This window comes from Bos indicus, chromosome 4, assembly GCF_029378745.1.
Source record: "Bos indicus isolate NIAB-ARS_2022 breed Sahiwal x Tharparkar chromosome 4, NIAB-ARS_B.indTharparkar_mat_pri_1.0, whole genome shotgun sequence".
NCBI classification, from domain to species: domain Eukaryota; kingdom Metazoa; phylum Chordata; class Mammalia; order Artiodactyla; family Bovidae; genus Bos; species Bos indicus.
In genome coordinates this window covers 60,204,012-60,227,242 of record NC_091763.1, presented here as the reverse complement: position 1 = coordinate 60,227,242, position 23,231 = coordinate 60,204,012, and the positions used below count along the sequence as shown (strand labels likewise).

Here is a 23,231-nt window from a genome sequence, read left to right as displayed (position 1 = left end):
ATCTTTGTATGGGTCTTTAACATTTATTTTAACATTGGATCCTATTTAAAAGCCACATACTAATCCTGATAGATAGTAAAGAGGCCTTACCACACAACTGACAATCTAGCAATGAAAAATCCATACTTATCACCCTACCTGGGAGAAGAGAACGTGACTGGGGATTTTGTTGTACACTAAAGAGAGTGTATAATTTGTCAGGTACCAGACAAGATTTGATTATAGTGATTAGATAAGAGATTTTTCATGACTATAGTAAAAGGGGTGTGGGGACTATACTTTTCAAAGCACAGACTTGGAGAAGTAGTTTTCACTTGGCACATTTCTCTCCTACACCCATACTTCATGGCAGTTTAGTGTCTATGTTGAGGCTTTTTGTTTTTTCAACCCACTTCATAAAAGCCAGTACCAAGTGGCAGCTACATGAGCTACTGCTTAATGAGCTGGTGAGCCTTTCAGCTAGTTGTTGCCATCCTGAAGGAGCATGAAGTAGAAAAGGCATCCAAATAAACTGGAAAGGGCCCGGGAAAATGAGTAGAAATGGAAACAGGTGGCTTCTACTTAGGTGGCCATAAAATGAACTGTCCAACCTGGGGCACTTGTGAAAGAGAAACTTGGTACAATTACTCACGCTGGGATGACAGAGCTATACTGTGGCTGTACACTCAGGATTGTAGACATCCTAGTTTTAGTTTCCTATTGCTTATATCCAGAATATTTTCTAATCTGATTTATAGGCTCAAATTAAAGAAGAAAAATGAATACTTTCTTACCATTCACCTGCCAGTGAACATTTCAACCATCCCCTACTCATGAGAAGTTCCAAACGACTTAGAAAGGGACAGTTACAAAGCATTATTGGAACCACTGAGCTAAGTCCTTAACATGCAGCATAATCATATGAAACCCAGTTCAACTGAATGAAATTCCTGCCAAATACTTCTCCACTATTGCTCCACAAACTGTGGGTTTCTCACGGGGCTCCCCTCCACACCAAATAAGAACAAATAGCCTCAGGAAGGCTGAATTCAAGGAAAGGGAAACACCCCCAATTAGCAACCTCAATTCTCTCTACCCAAAGTAAAATAATAATAAAACAGTAAAATTCCAGGTTAGTTGTCAAAGAATGGGGGATAGAGATCCATTTACAAGAGCTTTTATTTGAGGGCCCCATGTTGCTAACATTATTCATTATGTCAGTTCTTTTAATTCACAATCAATGGTAATTTCCCCTAACCTACAGTCTATTTCTCCTGTATTCCTAAAGAAAAGATATGTAAATCAACCTAACAGTCTAGTCAAGATTTTAGGAGGAATTCCCCAAGCTACTTAAAGAGGATAAAATAATAAATGTATGTCTTTAAATGATTTCAGGAAAATATCTGAATAAAAAACTTGAATCAAAACTACTGCATCAGTAATGATAACATCAACAATCACAGCAAATCCAACCCAACCCAGTACTTTTGGGGTATCTTATTTTACAATCATTATTATGTTTAGTTACCTCAGCAACTCTAAGAGGTAGGGACTTATGCCCATTTGAAAGGTATAAAATCTGAGGCTGAGAAAAGAACCCTCAACCAACACATATTTATTTAGATTTAAACCTCAAAGACTTTTCCCTTTTTTCCAAATCCATTCAGTCGCCAAATCTTTTATTTTCATCAATGCCAATATTTTTTCCTTCTGGCTTGAATCCAGCCTGGAGAGGGGGAAAGGTTGGCCCTCTGAAAGTTGTCTCTTTAAAGGAAGAGGACTGGCCCACTCCTCAGACTTGAAAATGGAATTGCATTTATACAGGAAGTTTTATTTACTCATTTGATCAAGACTGTGTGTTTCCTCGGGCGGGCCTAGAAGGAAGTGGCGTACAGCTTCCATCTTTCCTTGGCACTTCCCGCCTGCTGTACCATCCAATCTATCTTCCCTGTGGCTCTGGGACTTATGCTCCTTATTGAATTCCAACTGAGTCTTTTTCTTGCCTAAAATCGTTTAGCATTCCTTTCCACTCAATCCAAATGCCCAGCTCCCAGAAGAGTTGACACAAGGCATCTCTCAAACTTTCTCCCCACCACGCTGATTGCTGTATTCCCCAGACTTAACCAGTTCTTTCTTTTAACATTCAGCTTTCCAGAACATTCTCAAAGTCATTTCATTGTGAACTCCTTCCTCTGTGATCTACACACACTAAACATACATTTGTCACACTCTATTATGACTATCTATTAATGAATTTGTTTCTGTGACCGCTCCCCTCACCAAACTGCTCATCTGAAGTGGGTCTTATAAGGACCAGCAAGAGTCTTGATTGTATGACATAAAATGCTATCAAAATGGCTACTGAATGAATGAAGTATTATGAAGCATGCTATAAGCCCAATCATATTTCAACTTAAAAATACTTATATGCATATTTAAGTATAAGGCACACATTTAAAACATTCTCACTGTTGTTTGAGTCACCAAGTCGTATATGACTCTTTTGCGACCCCATGGACTCTAACAGCCTGCCAGGCTCCTCTGTCCATGGGATTTCCCAAGCAAGCATACTTGAGTGAGTTTGCCATTTCCTTCTCCAGGGAATCTTCCCCACCCAGAGATCAAACCACATCTCTTGCATTGGCAGGAGGATTCTTTAGCACTGAGCCACCAGGGAAGCCCGTTTAAAATATATATACTACAATAAATAAATAAACTTTTATTGTGCTTCTCTTATCCTAATCCAGGCAAATGTTTCTCCAAATCCTCAAAGAACAGGCAGTAATTGAGAAAGTAGTTCTAACGAGTTGAAGTCACTACTTGGCAGTAAAGTAAGTTTAAGGATGATGGAAACAAATACATTCCTTGATAAAAATTTTGATTTAATGTGATTTATACTGACTTGCTTTAAAAATAAAAATGATAAGCACTGGAGAAAACAGGATTTAGCAGGTGATAGAAGAGTTTCTTTGTTCATAAAGACTTTTCAATATTAGGAGAGCTACATGGATATGTGTGTGTGTGTGTCTGTGTGTGTGTTTGTCACACACACACACACATACATACACAACAAACATTTACTATTTTAGTGTATGAAAGGATCAGTCCTATCCCCCAAATCTAAATGTCTGAATACTTGGCCACTTCCTACAGAATGGTGCATGGCTGGAATAACGAGGGCACATGGTCCACCATAAAAATGCTCTGAAAATGATGGGGTGGGGCAGTGGTGAAAGTGGGCAAGAGTCAAGGCAAAACTAGTCTTACTGAGTGTTATTGGAATTCTCTCTTCACTCAGCCAAAACTACGCAACCTAACCAAAGTCCCTCCACTGGCTCCACCTCCCAAGCCACATGCCTTCTGGGGGCCAAGGGCAGAGCCAGCTGTGGCTCTGCATTTGGATAAAAGAGCCTGAAAACAGGGGAAAAAAAATTATTTTGAAATGCATTATGCTTCGAAATTAAGGGTAATTGTGTGTAGCAGCCTGGAAAATATAGCTCATCCAGGACTGCTCAGCCACAGAACCCCAGAGCACAAAACACTGGCTTTCTAAATGCAATCTCAAACTAAAAAAAAAAAAAAAGCACAAAGGGCGGAAGGAAGGGTGGAGGTTGGCTATAGGGCTGTGACTTGTAAGAAGGTGGCTGCCTCAGGGAGATACAGCTAGTACATGAGCCGGCAATATCGCTATATCTACATCGTCTAAGCCACTAGACGCTGCCCTGCTCTAGCAGCACAACAGTGAAGGTAAATAAAAGGTTGACAGATAATTACATAAGAAAACAAATGTGGCAAGAGTAGGACAGGGATCTAATGGACGGAGTGGAAAAGGACTCCACATCTAGCAGCATCTTAAAGCAATGTCCTGATCACCCTAACGGACCATTAGTATCTATCACTACCCAACTAGCCAAGGTGTATTTTACCAGCAGAGGAGGCATTTCACCCTCTCAATTCATCCCCACACAGACAGTTCTTTAATCTCGTAACAGAGACCTATGAACAAGCCCAGCTAAATTCTGCGACCATCCTCCTGTTTCATTGATTTTATTCCCATTATGTGGAGGATATAGCTAACGCAGTAACCATGGGCCAGAATTCAAGACCTTGTGAGGAAACAGAGACATAAAATCACTAGCTACAGTTTTTTTCAACCAGAGGGTGACAGGAAGAAACACACATGAAACTGACTTGAAAGCAATTTGGGTTAGGAAAACAATTGCAGTTTTAGGAGAGGAAGCTAGAGAGGAAACTTGGAGAACTAGAGGAAATAAATGAACATAAAGGGTGAGACCACCCACGTGTGAAAAAGCCACCTTAGGGCAAAGGAATCACCAGTGAATAGAAAACTGGGCCACTTATAACTGCTGTCAAAAGTCTAGCCTGTTGGATAGCCCAGAGTTGGACTAATTCATGCAAGAAAACCAAACAGTGGTTCTTACTATGGGAAGGGTACTGGCAACTGATTATGTCTGGAGACATATTTGGTTATCACACCGGTGTGCTGCTCCTGGCATCAGGTGGTAGAGGTCAGAGAAGCTAGTAAACATCCTAAGAGTCACAGGACACAACAAAGGATCATCTAGCCTCAAGGGTCAACAGTGCGAGGTTGAGACTGCCTGACACAAAGGATCAACATAGAATTGGCAATAGCCTGCATGAACAAAAAGAGAATTTGCAGCCTCAGCATCACCCAATGGAGAAACCATCCTGGCTAAAGACTCTAGTCTCTGGTTCCCTTGGTTGGTATTAATATATGGAGCAGGACAAGTAGCAAAAAAGGTATGACTAGCTGGAAGATACTTTAAATGTATTCCTTCCTCCAAATTGGTCCCCATCACCACCACACCAAGTAGTTCCACGCTTTTGATTTCATCATGACTCATCCACAAAGAGAAAAAACTGTTGGTTAAAGAATATGTGTCTATTCTCCTTGACAAACCTCAGTCTCATTTTTGATTAATGAATTGCATTCTGGCTTATATGCTTCAATATCATGAGCTTAGGTGATGGGCGTACTCTCCCTGAGAGAAGGATCACTGACTCCCAGGACTAAAGAGGTCAGCTCTGGAATGGGATATACAAAGTTAGGCACTGAACAACTTGGCCTCAGTGATGACAGACGCATCCCTAGGTGCCATGGCAACCAGGACACATCCATCAGAACCCAGGGCATTTCTACTAGCATATAGGAGTGAAGGGTACCCTGGATGGGCTGCAGCATAGCTTGACATGGGGGTCCTGGCCTCAGACTAGGCTAGTCCAAGAGAACCAACAAGAAGAATAAGCAGTCAACATAAGAGTCATGCGGCATGTGAAAGAAACAGCAGCATAAAGAGTCAGAAAGGGCAGATGTCGGTTCAGATCTACTAGCCAAGCACAACAGTGACATTTCATTTCTCCAGGCCACTTCTATAAAATGGATAAGAACACTATACCAGTTTTTCCCCACTGTCTCCAAAACAGCATTCCTGGAGGAAGCATGTCAGCTGCCGGCACAAGGAGGAAGATGTAGCATGAATCCTGTGACCCCAAGGCCACTGGGGCAATGCTCAGTCAGAGTTACTCACTCCTGCCGCCCTCTAACCTCTGCTCCTTATCCAGCAAGTATAACCCACCCAACCCACAGCAGTCTGGGAGCCCAACAAGTAGTACGCTTGCCAGTGTTTTCTACTGAGGAAAGTTATGTTCCCTGCATTAACTGTTAGAACTAAAATAGCCAAAACGGTAGCCTCAACTCCTAAAATTAAGGTTCCAGTAATAATCTTGCTCAGATTCTGGAAATCAGTGTTTGTGGGGGCCTAGAACACTGACTGAGACTCATCATCTCCTTCTATTTATACATGTGACTAATCTCTCTACTCAGTAGTAGGCCAGGTTGTTGCTGTGGTTAATACTGTTTGATGATCTAGCATTCCCTCTCCCACACAGATTCCTACCAGATACTTGGCTGTTCACCCCACCTTAGGCTGGTGACAAAATTCTGCTCAAACTGACCTGCACTTATCTTAAAAAAGTTCAGAAATCATAGTGCTAAGTCACAAGTTAAATTAATCATGGATCATAAGAGTGATCTGAGGTGTTCAGTTCTGGCTATTAAACATAAGTTCCAATTGTTGACACTCAGACAACCTAAATTATCCAGGGACCCAAAAACTGCAAGCAGTGTGTACACTGTGCTTTCAGGCTAGCTTCGCTGTATCTAAAAGTGCCGCACCAGGCATATTCAAAGGCTTTCACAGGCCACACACATTTCATGGGAGCCACACTCTCTTCCCTGGGTAACTGGTCTTCAAAATCCTGATGTTTTGAATGGTACTGAAGTTCTCAGCCTTTTTGTTTTTTTGGTTGGCCAGTTCCAAGCCCTGGTCAGCTAAGAAGCTTAATCTAATTGTGTATCACAGCAGTGTGGCAGCCACCAGACAAGATTACTTCTGTCTTTGCAAACCTCTGAAAGTAATTAAAATCATGCATTTGAGAACTGTGAGGTGTAGAATATGAAAGAAAAAGTTCAGTGGAGTAAGTTCCAAAGACCTCAAAAGCTTAAAGACCTCATAAGCTCTAAACTAAAACTTAGCCAGAAAAGAGTATTTTTCACTCATTTTATGCTAAGTTATTACATACAATCTACTGCCCTTCTATATCACTAAAGTGAAAACCATACACCTGGATCTCCAGCTTTGTCAAAATGGCATTCTTGGGGCCTAACAGACCATTGAGTTCTATAAACAGTAGTATTTTAAAGGTTGAGTCAATGGCTGATGCTTTTATTGCATCTGATTCAACACTGGGAAATAGCATCTCTTGCAGGAGATTAAACTAATAGCATTTTGTAATGAGGGAGGGTGCTAAGTGTTTCTTAAAGTATGACCCCGTGAACACTTTGATCACTATCCTTGGCAAATGATTTAAAGTGTATATGCCTGCTGCTGCTAAGTCACTTCAGTCGTGTCTGACTCTGTGCAACTCCATAGACGGCAGCCCACCGGGCTCCCCTGTCCCTGGGATTCTCCAGGCAAGAACACTGGAGTGGGTTGCCATTTCCTTCTCCAATTGTATATGCCTAGCATTATTAAAACAGACTTTTTTCAACACGACTCATATTAAGTAATATATTTGGCATTTAGATTTGGTATCTGTTTTGTAAAACACTCTATTTTCCATTGTACTCTCTTCTATTTCGTGTTTTCAACTGCTGGTCTGGACCTAAGAAATTGATGTTATGATCCATTCCTTGTTGCAACCCTAAGCTTTAAAAACACTAGTTAACTAGAAGAAGCAGAAATGGAGTTGAGTAATTAGCAGGAAACACTTGAGGCTTGGTGATGTAGAGAGGCTTTGTGATGTCTTAAAAATCAAATGATCCACTTGGATGGTTTCAGGCATTAAAAAGTGGTTGCAGGCTTCAGTTACAAACCTTAAGGGTACCCATTGTCTTAGATCCAGACAGGATATGTCCTCCATAGGAATGATTACCTATAAACCTACAGTGTTCAGAAAAACGATAATGTCAGCAAAGTGTGTGTTTGGAGCCCCTTGGCACACCCCCAGCCACATCCTCTCTGCAAGGGCTTCAAAGCATGCCCTTCCTTCACCTTTATCCCCACCCATTCACACCCAAAACCCAAAGGGGGGTTATTTATTACTTTAAAACACTCAAATGTTGTCTTATCTCAATTTAATAAATATGTATGATTTGTTAACAGCACTGTAGAAGCCCCTCGTCCCATTTCCTCTCTTTCACTTTTCTTCTCTTGGGCTTTTCTCATCTCTCTTCTCCCCAGCATCTGCTACCCAGCTCCATTCTATCTTCCTCTCCTTCCTCCTTTATTCCCTCTCCTCCTCTCCTTCACTCCCATCTACTGGGGGAGTGGAGTGGCATACAGTGGCCGTCTCTGACTTCACTCTACTCACAGTAATACCTTTCTTCCCAGGGGAGTCTTCCTTTGGCTAAAGTAACACACACTTTAAAAAGACATTCTCCAAGGAGAGTGATGAAACAGATACCAGATCTAAAGCGGTTATGTGTTATTAATAAACTGTACTGGTTGTTCACTCTCCCAAGGAATCATTTCTCAGTTCCTTTCTTCAGGCTGAAATTCTACAGGGAGGAGTTTACTCAAGGCAGAAAGGGATCTGCAAGAGGTGCGGCTGAGCATGGGGAGACGACAGAGGAGAAAAGGCAAAAGTCTTTTCTTACTTGTCCCTGATGCTGTAGTATTTTCTCGACATATTTCCCTGGTGAGCCTCTCCCATGAAGGCCCATCTTAGTCAGTCAACAAGTATCTATTGAGCACCTACTAGGTAGGAATCAGTCTAGGTTCTGGCCCTGTAAATAAGACAAGGTTTCTGCCCTTGTGGAACTTCCATTTTAATGGTCAAGATAGACAATAAGCAGACAAAGAAATGAATATATAATACCAGAGGGTAATAAATGTTTAGAGGGAAAACTGAGAGACTGAAAAGGACCAGGGAGTGGCTGGTTGCTATTCTACAGTCATCAGGGAAGCCCTCCTATAAACTGACAACTGACCTGAAGGAAGCATTGGAGTGAGCCATCTGGACACATGGGGGAAAGCTCCTTGTGACAAAGGAATAATATGTGCAAAGACCCTGGGGACAGAACTTGGTGAAAAAGGAGAATGTGAGGCAATCAGAGTTGCTGCAGTCAAGAAGGGCAGAGAGATGAGACAGAAAGAAGAAGGGGTAGATGTGTCTGCTCCCGAATTCCACCATCTCAGGTGTGGGCCAGCCTCGCAGCCTGCCCCTCCCTGACACCTATCCAGCTTCTTCACAGTTCCCTTCCCTCCTGCAGAGTCTGAACACTCAAGGTTATTCCCTCAGATTTTCTGAGAGGACATCCAGTCCATCTAATTAAAAACAATCAAAATCAAGTCATAAGCCATAGTAAGAAAGCAATATATATGCACATTTAACCACAGCCCTTAAGAGATAGGAAATCTACCGCAGTAAAGAGCAGGGGCAGAGGTCAGCTACAAGAAAAAAAAAATGTCCCCCACATGACAGCAGGGGATCTGACCTTCCAACTCACAAACTGGGGAACAATACACTTTGAAACAACCTTGGGCAGTAGGTATGGAGGTGAGATACTATGGAAAACCATGATCAAAGGAGGCTGATGGTAATGGCCACTGACACCTTTTGGATCTGAAAGCGAGCCTGAGTGGTGTTAGGCCCCTCTAGTTCCCAAAGTTATCCTCAAAGAGTTGATATATAAATGCCGGTCATTAATTATTTTTATTTTATAGACCAAAAAAAGAACAACTCAAAAATTCACCCCCAAGTCACTGGCAGCGCTACCGTGGGGAGCACCGCGGCCTCTGTCTCAAGGGTGGAGAAACCCTTGTCACAGATTCTCTGAAATCTTAAATATAACGATCTAAGTTCGTATCATTTAAGGCCAGTGATGTTAGCAGGCCCAATTTTGGGGCACTGGGCACCACAGAGTATGCCCTGCGACGACCCGGGGCTGTCCAGAGACCCGCAGAGCCGGGTCACACCACCGGGGTCCAAGCCCTTGGCTTTAGGTCAACGCAGGTCCCACCGTCAACAACCCTTGTCCGGATCAGTCAATTTCAAACAGCATCTAGGCGGCAGAGGGTCACTCAGCGGCATGGACTCCAGGGCTCCAGAGCCCCTCTCGTCTTTCGGTCTGTCTCTCTCTCTCTCTCTCTCTCTCTGTCTCTCTCTCTCTCTCACACACACACACACACACACACACACACATACACACGCTCGCCGCCCTCGCGCGCGCCCGCGGCACCACACGGACTTCCCAACCCCAAACACACGCGCGCACCCCACGGCCGGCTGAGTTCTGTATTTCCTCTTCCTCAAAGCTACTCTTGTGATCTTAGCCGCCCCGCTCTGCTTCGGACTCCAGGGCCCCCAGAACTCTGCTACCTCCCTTCCCTGAAGGCACGCCCCGTGCGCCCCTCCTCTGATGCCAGGGTCACCCATCGAACCGCACCCCCTCCACCTCCTTTCCGGGTCCCAGCCGGGACTTCTGAGTGTCCCCGGGAGGCGGGTATTTACTAACAGTCGTCCGGGGCTCCCAGCTGTCCCTGCCGCCCCTTCGCGTCCCTCCGGGCCCTCCACCCCTCTAGACCATCACCGCCCCCTGCCAGGAGCGCGCCTGCCGGGGGATTCCCTCCCATCTTCGAGCGCCTGAGAAAAGCCGGGAGTCCTCGCTGCCAGTCCTTTCTCCCGCGCACCCTCTGTGGTGCCCAAGCCCCCAGTCCCACTCTCCCCGTCCCTAGTCCCCAGTCCCCCAGCTCCAGCAGCGCAACCCCAGGTCGACCCCCTGCAACCAGCCCTGGCCGAAACGTCTCGGCTGGTTCCCCGGTCACGAGCCCTGCGCCCCCTCCTCGGAGCCCCCCCTCGGCTCCCATTCCTCCTGCCGCCTCCCCCTCTGCCCTGACTTCCCCAACTGCGGAGTGCCCGGGCGCGCCAGCAGCCTTCACCCCGCCGAGCCCGCGGCCACCCCCGCCTGCGCCGCGGCGCCCCCAGAAAGGAAACAAAAGTCTCCGCGGCGCCCAGAGTCCCCCGGAGCAAGACGCCTCCTCCTCGCCCCAGCCCCAGGTCCCTCCCGGGCCGCGCTGAGGTCAGCGAGTCAGGGCGCCGCGCCAGCCCAGGAAACTTTACGAACCTGCCCGGGGTCGCAGGACCGCGGCGGCGAGGGTTCCCAGCGATAAGATCTCTAGCGACCCCGCGACCGTGGAAGGGGAGCCGGAGACTCTGTCGCCCAGCTCAGGGGCCCCGGCGGTGTGAGTGGCTCTGCTTCTATCTATCCCGTGCCCATCCTCGCCCGCTCTCGCTCGTCCGAGCACACGCACTTACACTCCGGGTCGGCCGGCTGCTGCGCCGCCGGCTGCCGCTGCTCTCACTTCCTCTTCCTTCCTCCTGCTGGCCAGAGACACATTTTGCATCTGCAAGGCATCCCGAGATTAGCCGCGAACTCTCCTACAGAGCAGACGCTGCGGAGTGGCCGCCGGCGCCCCCGGCACCTGCGCCGGGACCCGCGTGGTTGGCGCGTTCGCCTCCAGCCGGCGCTCTGCTGCCTGCCCACCGCACTTCGCCTGGGGGTGGGGGGGGATGGGGGTGCCCACGACTTTTTGTAGTCCCCTTACTTAAAGAGATAGAAATGTCAAACACCGTGCACGCCTCAGTTCTGCTATAAATAATATGTGTGCAGAGCATGACTTCTCGGATGAGCTCACAAGCGGCGTTTTGCAGGCACTAATTAACTCCGTCACCCTCATAGCGCCACCTCCGGGAGGCCGGGAGTGCGTGGCATTTTTTTTACAAGCTTTCAATTTTGGCAGTTGGTTTGGGATTTTGAGGGGAAACTTCGGTGGGCCGTTTTAAAGCTACTTGAAGCTGGACTCTTGGACAGCTCGACAAAATTAACGACAGAACGTTTCCTCCTCCTCACAGTCGCCTGTGCGCTTACGGACCACGGGATTTATTTCTCATCAATTAAGCCAGGGATTCCCTAATTTTGCATAACTTTGCATAAAGACGTTCTATCCCCAATTTGGTCTGTAAGGTACATTATTTGATTCATATAACCTATTTTAGTCCTTTTTAAAGCAGAAATCAAGCACGTTAACTGAGTAGCTGCCAGAAGGGAAATGACAGTTGTTGCAAGGTTGCAGGAGAAACACCTGTCCTGTCCAAAATTCTGAAGTATCTATGCTGGCTCTACCAGAGAAGGAAAAGACAATTGCTATGCATTCCCTGGAAATTGGCAAAGGAGATAAATTGGGACAGGGAGGCATTAGAATGTAAGCAAAGGTGTTTTTTAGGTTTCAATCCCACCCACTCCACCACCTAGGCCCCAAAGGAGATTTAAATTTTAACCCTGCACTGACTGCAGCCATGAAATTCAAAGATGCTTGCTCCTTGGAAGGAAAGCTATGATAAACCTAGACTGTATTAGAAAGCAAAGACATCACTTTGCCGACAAAAGTCCATGTAGTCAAACCTATTCACAATAGTCATGTCCAGATGTGAGAGTTGGACCATAAAGAAGGCTGACTGCCAAAGAATTGATTCTTTCGAATTGTGGTACTAGAGAAGACTCTTGAGAGTCCCTTGGACTGCATGGAGGTCAAACCAATCAATGCTAAGTAAAATTGACCCTAATTATTCATTGGAAAGACTGATGCTGAAGCTGAAACCCCAATACTTTGGCCACCTGATGCCAAAAGCCAACTCCTTGGAAAAGACCCTGATGCTGGGAAAGACGGAGTTGCAAGAGGGGACAGGGGCAGCAGAGGATGAGATGGTTAGATAAAATCACCGACTCAATGGACATGAATTTGAGCAAACTCTGGGAGAGAGTGAAGGACGGGGAAGCCTGGTGTGCTATAGTTCATGGGGTCAAAAACAGTCGAACACATCTTAGCGACTGAATAATAACTGTCCATTAGCAGCCAAGAGCTCCAAGCAGCTATTGAATGCTTGAAACGTGGCTAGTGCTAAGATGTTCTGTAAGTGTAAAGTAGACACTTGACTTCATGTGAAAATAGAAGATAAAATAGCTGGTTAATAATTTTAATATTGATTACATCATTCCAACAAATGATGATAGTTTAGATGTGATGATTCAGTTGGGTTAATTATTGGGTTAAGACATAAATGTATACTATATATACTAATTTAAAATAATTTTACTGGTTTCTTTTTACATTTTAAATGCAACTACTAGAAGAAATAAGATTATACACATGGTTCTCATTAGTGGCTCACATTATATTTCTAGTGAACCACTCTGATCTGACCCCTTATTATATGCATAACCCCAGGAGTTAGTATCAGGAGCATGAATACTTGGGTGCAGATCATTATAAACCAATAACTTAAAGCAGGATGATTCCAGGAAAGTAATTTCGCTTCTTTATTTCCCCATCTGTAAAACAGTAATGATACAGTAATAACAGTCAACAGGGCAGCTATCAAATGAGGTAATTTAATAAGCAGTCAGTAAATGGGGCCTTTACTAATGATGATGAGATGCTTATAATAATAAGTATGAATTTGATCCACAACTTTCTAGCTCAGGCACATAAAGACCTTTAGTGCAGACATCATGAACATTCAGTAAATGTTAGCTGTCATCATTGTTCCAAGGGTAGACAGGGAACTTCTCACAGCAATTAGACAACTCCACCTCTTTGTAACCTTTGGTCCCAGTACTGCCCTCTGCAGTTAACACGGAGTAAGTCACATCCTTTCTAGGGAGATAACCTTTCAGATCTTTGAGGATAACCCTAGAATTCTACCTACACTTTCTCTCCTGAGGATTAAACATTCTCATCTATCTAACTCCTTTCAGGTGATAGGGCTTCAAATCTCTTTCACCTTTTTGTAAAGGACACCTGTCTCTGTCTTTTTAAAAAGTATAAATGAACTAACTAGACATTAAAAGCAATTTATGAACTATGGTGTTGGAGAAGACTCTTGAGAGTCCCTTGGACTGCAAGGAGATCCAACCAGTCCATCCTAAAGGAAATCAATACTGAATCTTCATTGGAAGGATGATGCTGAAGCTGAAACTCCAATACTTTGGCCACCTGATGTGAAGAACTGACTCATTGGAAAAGACCCTGATGCTGGGAAAAATGAAAGCAGGAGGAGAAGGGACAACAGAGGATAAGATGGTTGGATGGCATCACTGACTCAATGGACATGAGTTTGAGTAAACTCCGGGAGTTGGTGATGGACAGGGAAGCCTGGCATGCTGCAGTCCATGGGGTTACAAAGAGTCGGACACGGCTGAGCAACTGAACTGAACCGATGTAGCCTAAGCTCTTGGCAGTTATTTTTCAGATTCATCCAGTGCAAGGGGAAGACTGAAAATTATTTGCTGTGTTACCATTAGGCAATGTCCGTGCTTACGAGGTTAGTCTTAGAAACCAAACTCTCTGGTCCACCATCTCTAGGTCTCTTTGGATTTGATTCAGGTGTCCAGTGTCTCTCCATGTCTGCAGGTCAAGTAGAACGCTAAGGTTCTGGGTGACACCCTATTAACAAACTCCCTCTGCCATTGTGGGGGTCAGCATTCTTTGGGTTATCTGGTTCATTCAGTTTCTAATAACAACCCTCTTAACTGTGCAATTGCCAAGCCTTATTTTTCTGTTGTATTCATAAAAACATCTTAGATGTGTCAAATGCCTTAGAAAAATCCACCTTCACCCTGGGCTAGCTGGTGGTCTGTAGCAGGCACTCTGTGCAGAGAGGGCGTTGTGGTGGTATCATGTGGAAGGGCTCTATCTCTGGACTTGGTTGTTGGACATAAATTTCAGCATTGACATTTACTAGCTGCATTACCCTATGCAAGTGACTTAACTCATGGACTAAAACTATATCTACCTGGGAGGGTTGAGTAAGGATTAACTGAGTTAACACAGTAAAACTCTTAAAGCAGGGCTTGGCACGTACAAGCATTCACTAATTGTTAGCTTAGCTATTATTACCTAGAACAGCCTTCTAATCAGCAAATAAACAGCAACATCTCCCGTTTCCTACCTATCAGTTTCTATCCGTAGGGGAGGAAAAGAGCTAGTATGAATGACTCTGATTTTATTTTAGCTCCTGGTCAGAGCCCAGATCATTCAATCATCAGGTCATGCTGTGGTAGAGAGAGGGACCACTTGATAATAAGGATCAGAATCCAAGTGCAGCCCATCACTCGTACCTGCAGGAATTCCACCAGGACAGGGCTAGTCTCTCTGCAAATGGGCCAGCCTGCGGATAGGGAAGTGGGCTCAAGATCTCCTCTGCAGGACCACCCACCTCAGTCTCAAGATGGCTAGGAGAAAAGGAAGCATGGAAGAGAGGGCTAGCTAAAGAACAAAATTCACTGAAGCGTCAAGTCTAAACTGCCTCCCACAACTATGCTTACAGGACAGCTTTGTACTGTTGAAGGATAGAGAGCTATTTGGGTGAAATACCCAGATTTAATAACTCTATCCTGTGTTTCCCACCTCTTTATTCTCTGTTGTTACAAAACTTACAAAACTCCAAGATAAGATGGATGAGTACTCAAATATCACCATGAAAACCCCAAGTGCAAAAATGGCCTGTTATATTTTTAATCAATGATGACTCATGTTGATCAACTCTTTCCTTCCTAAGCATTTACAAATATTCATTTCTAATTCATTTTTTAAAAACATTTATTGGACTGCAAATGGGTCCTGTGCATTTAATAATACATTTCATAATTTGCTTCAGAACTCTCCCTCAAATCAGCCTCAACTTCCTTGATCTATAACTTGAAGAATCTGTTCTCTTTTCCTGTCTTAGAATCAGGCTTATGTTGGCTTGACTCCAGTCTTGAAACAGCTCTGGGGGTAGAGAGAGTGACCTCAGCTCCAGGAAGCTGCTGTACCAGAGATAACAAGGTCTGCGGAGCAGGCAGGCACCTGCAGTCCAGAGCCACTGGGGTCAGCCCTGGGACAAACAGAGTGGCAGGGAGGTGTGTGTGCAGAGCCTTCTTTCTCTCTATCATCCATTAATTCAATGTGTGCTGAATGCCTTAAATGACAGCCACTGTGAGAAGAAGGGAGGCTACAGTGGTGGGCATGAGAATCATGGGGGTCCCCCTCCTGGCACTTTCAACCTAGTTAAAAAGAGAGACTATAGTAGAAGGATATAGTAAAGGAAGGCTGCAGTACCATAGGGGGCAGGGATGCTACCATGATCTGTAAACCCTCCTGGGGAAACTCTGCTAGAGCTGAAACCCAAAGGGTGAGTGAGTAGGTATTAGCCAGGATGGCGAGGGGTCTGTGAGCTGGGTAATGGGAAGGGGTTCTAGATCAACAGGAGCAGTTTGTATAAAGGTCTATAGATGTTATAGTGCTTTTTAAATTGACCTTTAAAAAGTCAATTTGGTTAAAGTATGAGAATATCAAAATTGAATCCAAGAGCAGAGGGCAAAATCTAAAATCTGGAAGCCATTGGCATTATTAAGGTTAATGGGAAGGCACTGAAAAGCTTTTTGTTTGAGGGTTTTTTGATTTGTTTTCCAAGTGAAATATTTTAAGCAAGAGACTGTTTTTGTATATTGATGGTTCATCCTATCAAATAGAGAATGGATTAAAGGGGACACCAAAAGGCACAGGGAAGAACAGATAGGGAGTTATTGCAGTAAACCAAAGATAGAGAGGATGGAGCCTAAGTCACCAAAACCGAGAGGCTAGGAAGAAGTGGAGAAGCAGAAATGATACAAAGGAAGCTTAGGGCACGTAGAACAGATGGTCATTTATCCCAGCTGTAGAAGCCCACAAACAAGGATTTGCTTTTGCCTTACTGCCTCGGTGCAACCAAACATTGAACTTCTACATTATTATGCATGGCAGAACCAAATAGTATGACTGTACCTAAAGACAAGGAATATAATCTTATGTCATTAAGCCAGTCACTCCTGAAGAGTAATGTGTCAGGAATAAAAGACTGAACAGATTCTCTCTTCTGGACTCTGTCAGATTCCCACAATTTGGGTATATTTTCATTTACTTCATGGAGGCATCACAACTTTGTGGTTTTCCCTCCTTGGAGTCTTAAAATTGCCAAAACATACTAAAGTCTTCCATACCCTTACACGTGGAATCCACTTTACTCTTGAAGACATTCTCCACAAAGCCTTCAGATTTTCCATCCCAACGTCACTTATTCCCTCACAGTTTTCCCAGGATTTCTTTTCATTCCCCTTTAGTTATGTCCCATGTTTCTTGAATACTCTGACTTCTGCTTTGTAAGATTTGTTTCGCTGAATTATATAAGAAAATTGATTTTTTAGAAAGTATGAATGGAAGATAAACATTTCTGAGAATCTTCATGTATGACAATATCCTTTTTAATGTTTTTAAAAGTTTTATTTGTTGATATATAGTTGCTTTACAATGTTGTATTAGTTTCTGCTGTGTGACAAAGTGAATCAGCTATCAGATCAGATCAGTTGCTGTCATGTCCGACTCTTTGCGACCCCATGAATCGCAGCACGCCAGGCCTCCCTGTCCATCATCAACTCCTGGAGTTCACTCAGACTCATGTCCATCGAGTCAGTGATGCCATCCAGCCATCTCATCCTCTGTCGTCCCCTTCTCCTCTTGCCCCCAATTCCTCCCAGCATCAGAGTCTTTTCCAATGAGTCAACTCTTTGCATGAGGTGGCCAAAGTACTGGAGTTTTAGTTTTAGCATCATTCCTTCCAAAGAAATCCCAGGGCTGATCTCCTTCAGAATGGACTGGTTGGATCTCCTTGCAGTCCAAGGGACTCTCAAGAGTCTTCTCCAACACCACAGTTCAAAAGCATCAATTCTTCGGCGCTCAGCCTTCTTCACAGTCCAACTCTCACATCCATACATGACCACAGGAAAAACCATAGCCTTGACTAAACGGACCTTTGTTGGCAAAGTAATGTCTCTGCTTTTGAATATGCTGTCTAGGTTGGTCATAACTTTCCTTCCAAGGAGTAAGTGTCTTTTAATTTCAGGCTGCAGTCACCATGTACACACATATCGCCTCTCTTCTTGAGCCTCCCTTCTAGCCCCTCAACCCATGTCCCACCTGTCTAGGTCATCACAGAGCACCAAGCTAAGCTCCCTGTGCTATACAGCAGGGTCCTACTAGCTATCTGTCTTACACACGGTAGTGAATATATGCCAATCGCAATTTCCCAATTTATCCCGATTCTTCACTCTCCCCACCCCCATGTCCCCATGTCTGTTATCTGCACCTGCATCTCTATTCCTGCCCTACAGATAGGTTCATCTGTACCATTTTTCTAAATTGCACAGATTAATAGGTAGAAACATGTAATATGTAAATACAATGGAATATTCTGTGTATGCTCAGGCTCTTTGCAACCCCAGTAGCCTATATATAGTTTATAGTCTGCAAGGCTCCTCTGTCCATGGAATTTTCCAGGCGAGAATACTGGAGGGGATTTCTAATTCCTACTCCAGGGGATCTTCCTGACTCAGAGATCGAACCCAAATCTCCTGCAACTCCTGCTTGGCAGGTGGATTCTTTATCACTGAGCCACCAGTGAAGTCCTTATTCAGCCATAGAAGGGAACGAAGTTGGATCATTTGTAGGGATACAGATGGACTGAGAGTCGATCATACAGAGTGAACTAAGTCAGGATAAGAATATCTTTATTTGCAGGTACATTTGATTGGAAGATTGGCAGCCATCAGAACACTAAAAAAGCATGGCTTCCTGTCTGCCAGCTGATAAAAAGTGAGAGGTCAAAGTGGTCTTTCTCTCTTGTGGTTTACTTCATGTGTCTGTGTATGTGCCCATGTGTATGTGTATTTTCTTTTCTAGAAGCATTTAGCATCTTGTCTTTATCCTTGACATTCTGAACTGTTGTCAGGATGCAAAAGGGTGTGGGTATTTATCACCATTCTCTCTTGGCACTACATAAGCCTTTCAAAAGAAAGGGTTGTCTCTCTTCAACCTCAGGAAATTTCTTTCTGTCTTTTCTTCATTTTCATCTCATTTTTTGTATTCTCTTTTCTGGAAGTTCTATCTAAATCCTTGTTGGATCTTCTGCATCATATCTCCTTATCTCCTACCTTTCTTCCTTTTTTTGCTCTGTGCTTTTCTAGAAGATTCCTGACTTTATCCTCTGACCCTTTTAGTGAATGCTTTTAGCATTAGCCATCATGCATCTTGGGCTTCCCTTGTGGCTCAGCTGGTAGAGAATCGGCCTGCAATGAGGCGTGGGTTTGATCTCTTGGTTGGGAAGATCTCCTGGAGAAGGGAAAGGCTACCAACTCCGGTATTCTTGCCTGGAGAACTCCATAGACTGTATAGTCCATGGGGTCGCAAAGAGCCGAACATAACTGAGCAACTTCCACTTCACTTCATCATGCCTTTTGGTATTTCTGATTGTTCCTTTTTTCACAGCAGCCAATTCTTTTTTTAAGGACATATCTCTTGAACTCTCTTCTGGCATTTTAATTAAAAACTGATTTGTTTTGTTTTTAAATTCTCTATTTCCAGAATCATCTGTTAATTTGAGGTTTTTTTGTTTGTTCACATTGGTGCTTGTCTCTGGGACTGATGATTTTCTTTAATAGTCTAGTGATCACAGATTATCGGTTTATATTCCTTAATATTTATATCTATGAAAATGAATAGTATTTTCAGGCAAATCTTTTAGTTTCTTCAGACAGCAACTTCCCAGGTGGTCTAGTGACAAAGAACCCACCTGCCAATGCAAGAAACATCAGAGACACAGGTTCGAACCCTGGGTTGAGGAGATCTCCTGGAGGAGGGCATGGCAATCCACTCCAGTATTCTTGCTTGAAGAATCCCATGGACAGAGGAACTTGGCAGGCTACGTCCCTAGGATCGCAAAGAGTTGGACACTACTGAAGCAACTTAGCATGCATGCAAAAAGTACTGCTGCTGACCATCCTCTAAATATAGATGGGACCCACTGACCCAGCTGTTCTGTACCCGGTCCTTGATTGTTGCTTGATTAAATTCCTCAATCACTGTTCCGCAGTCCAGTCTTGCTCCCAGTGCCCGCAGCCTCTAAGCCAGTGTGGAGTCTGCTGGACAGATCTGTGTCTGTGTCTTTGTGTCCCCTTTCCCCCGGGTCTCCTCCCAGCATTAGCTCCCTGCACTCTGGATCATATAGATCCAGTCTACTGGCCATACTACATAATTTCATCACTGCTCTGGCTACTGGTCCCTCTTTCTGTTCTCTCTGTGGTTTCCTATTGATCACCTTTTGTATACCTTTACTGTTATTTCAATGGGAATTTTGACAAAGGTGAGAAAACCCAAGTGCTCAGGCTACGTTCTTCAATCCAGACCTCCCTTAATTTTCTAATCACTATACTCCAACTTAGCATCCGCTTACCAAATTGGCTAGAGATCCAGTCTCAGTTGATCGTACACATCCATCACCCGCTCCATGATCATATGAGTGGATGAAAATGTTTATGGGTGACCCCAAAGAGTTTTTTGGTCTGTGGCATTTTCGTGTTGGAGCCTTTGTGTTGAGGGCAGACAGGGCTGCTGCTCTTGAAGCTCATTCTGAGCCCACATGGAGATCTTGCTTACTGTGGTTTCCAAAGCCCTGGTGCTCAATTCCCCATGCTCTCGGGCACCAATACAGTCAAGCTTTCCAACTCCTCATGCACAGGAGAGCTTACCTGGACTCTGCAAAATGTCAGTGTCATGACAATTTTGAAAAGAAAGCAGAAAAAAACAGTAAGGAAAAAATAAAGAGATCATTCAAAACTATAAGAAAGAAAGAGGTCAATCATACATAAAGACTGGAGAAGACTCTTGAAAGTCCCTTGGACTGCCAGGAGATCAAATCAGTCTATCCTTAAGGAAATCAACCTTGAATCTTCATTGGAAGGACTGATGCTGAAGCTGAAACTCCCATACTTTGGCCACCTGATGAGAAGAACTGACTCATTAGAAAAGACCCTGATGCAGAGAAAGATTAAAGGCACGAGGAGAAAGGAGTGACAGAGGATGAGATGGTTGGATGGAATTACTGACTCAATGGAATGAGTTTGAGGAAACTCTGGGAGATAGTGAAGGACAGGGGAGCCTGGCATGCTGCAGTCCATGGAGTTGCAGAGTCAGACATGACTGAGTGACTGAACAACAGCAATTCACATAAATAATACAGTAAGTAAGTTTTGATTAGATCCTGATTCACTGAGGAAAGCTATTAAATATATTATTGGGACAACCTGGAAATTGAGTCACTGAATCAGTTCAGTTCAGTCACTCAGTCGTGTCTGACTCTTTGTGACCCCATGGACTGCAGCACGCCAGGCCTCCCTGTCTATCACCAACTCCCGGAGTTTACCCAAACTCATGTCCATTGAGTTGATGATGCTATCCAACCATCTCATTCTCTGTCATCCCCTTCTCCTCCTGCCCTCAATCTTTCCCAGCATCAGGGTCTTTTCAAATAAGTCAGCTCTTCACATCAGGTGGCCAAAGTATTGGAGTTTTAGCTTCAGCATCAGCCCTTCCAATGAACACCCAGGACTGATCTCCTTTAGGATGGACTGGTTGGATCTCCTTGCAATCCAAGGGACTCTCAAGAGTCTTCTCCAACATCACAGTTCAAAAGCATCAATTCTTCGGCGCTCAGCCTTCTTCACAGTCCAACTCTCACATCCATACGTGACTACTGGAAAAACCATAGCCTTGACTAGATGGACCTTTGTTGGCAAAATAATGCCTCTGCTTTTTAATATGCTATCTAGATTGGTCATAACTTTCTTTCCAAAGAGATAGCGTCTTTTAATTTCATGGCTTCAGTTGCCATCTGCAGTGATTTGGAGCCCCAAAAAATAAAGTCTGTCTCTGTTTCCACTGTTTACCCATTTATTTGCCACGAAGTGATGGGACCGGATGCCATGATCTTAGTTTTCTGAATGTTGAGTTTAAGCCAACTTTTTCACTCTCTTCTTTCAATTTCATCAAGAGGCTCTTTAGTTCTTCTCTACTTTCTGCCATAAAGGTGGTGTCATCTGCATATCTGAGGTTATTGATATTTCTCCCAGCAATCTTGATTCCAGCTTGTGCTTCATCCAGGCCAGTGTTTCTCATGATGTACTCTGCATATAAGTTAAATAAGCAGGGTGACAAAATACAGCCTTGATGTACTCCTTTCTCAATTTGAAACCAGTCTGTTGTTCCATGTCCAGTTCTAACTGTTGCTTCCTGACCTGCATTACAGATTTCTCAAGAGGCAGGTCGGGTGGTCTGGTATTCCCATCTCTTTCAGAATTTTCCACAATTTGTTGTGATCCACACAGTCAAAGGCTTTGGTATAGTCAATAAAGCAGAAATAGATGTTTTTCTGGAACCCTCTTGCTTTTTTGATGATCCAGTGGATGTTGGCAATTTGATCTCTGGTTTCTCTGCCTTTTCTAAATCCAGCTTGAACATCTGGGAGTTCACAGTTCACGTATTGCTGAAGCCTGGCTTGGAGAATTTTGAGCACTACTTTGCTAGCATGTGAAATGAGTGCAATTGTGCAGTAGTTTGAGCACTCTTTGGCATTGCCTTTCTTTGGGATTGGAATGAAAACTGACCTTTTCCAGTCCTGTGGCCACTGCTGAGTTTTCCAAATTTGCTGGCATATTGAGTGCAGCACTTTCACAGCATCATCTTTTAGGATTTCAGTCACTGGATGGTAGATAATTTTTTTTTTTTTACTTTCTTGGGTATAAAAATAATATTGGGCTTATGGAGGAGAATGTTTTGATATAAATATATAAATGAAGTTGGGCAAAATGTTAACAATTCTTAAACCTACAAGGAGGGTACAAAGATATATTTATTAAAATAGTTTTTTAAATATTCTGTATGCTTGAGATTTTTCAAAATAAAAATGTGGGGAACAGAATTGTATCTTTTGAAGGGATCTGTCCTGGGTTATTTTATCAAAACCCATCAAGGTCTTAGATTTACTTGTGTTGGCCAGCTGGTGCAGAATACTTGGGTTGGTTCCACTGAATTAACAGAATGCTCCTGTAAGGTGCTCTCCCTGAGTACTGAAATGAACTGGGGTCTACTAGTAAAAAGCTACAAGAATATCTGAACAGCCATTTATTTTATGTGAGACTCTATAAGGACAACAAAAGGACAAAGTAAAAATGACTCAACTCATGTTGAATAAAAACTATACTTATTTAATTGTTTAGTTAAATGTGTACTTATATTCTACAAATGCTTCATAGTGAGACCCTGGTCTTTTTTAAAAAAATATTGTTTTAAAAACTTTTTATTTTGTATTGTACTGTGGTTGATTAACAATATCAATCGTTGTTTAAAAAAAACAATTGTTAAAAAGTTCAGTTTTTCAGGGCTATTTCATTTTGTAATTGATATGAATTTTAACATTTGTACATCTCCAAAAAATTCCTATCTTAGGATTACTACTTTATTTTTTTCGAGATCCAAGAGTACTTTGTCTTCAGTGAAAGAAATTCAGAGAGCCTACACATTTTAAAAATCAGACAACATATTTTAAAATAAGTTTTCTGCCTCTTTCCTCTATTTCAATTTCTTATTACATTAACTCTTATGTTGAGCTGACTAATACCTTCTACCTTCTCAGATTGGTCCCTGAGAGGCCTTCACCTCTCAGGTGCTGCTTCTTCTAAAATTTTTAAGCTTATGCATTGGTTTTATTCCTTATGTATTGGGATATAGCCAATTAACAAT

At 43.5% G+C, this 23,231-nt stretch overlaps 1 protein-coding gene across 4 annotated transcripts in view; it reads right to left on the bottom strand.

The window, feature by feature from the left end:
* ELMO1 (engulfment and cell motility 1) overlaps positions 1-11,196 on the bottom strand; it is a 581,836-nt gene extending 570,640 nt beyond the window's left edge. For 2 of the 4 annotated variants that reach the window (XM_070787263.1, XM_019958763.2), the window contains exon 1: positions 10,840-11,196. The gene's annotated coding sequence lies outside the window, so the exon portion shown is untranslated. The other 2 variants (XM_019958762.2, XM_019958761.2) reach the window with 1 other exon arrangement.
* Positions 11,197-23,231: the final 12,035 nt, after the last annotated feature.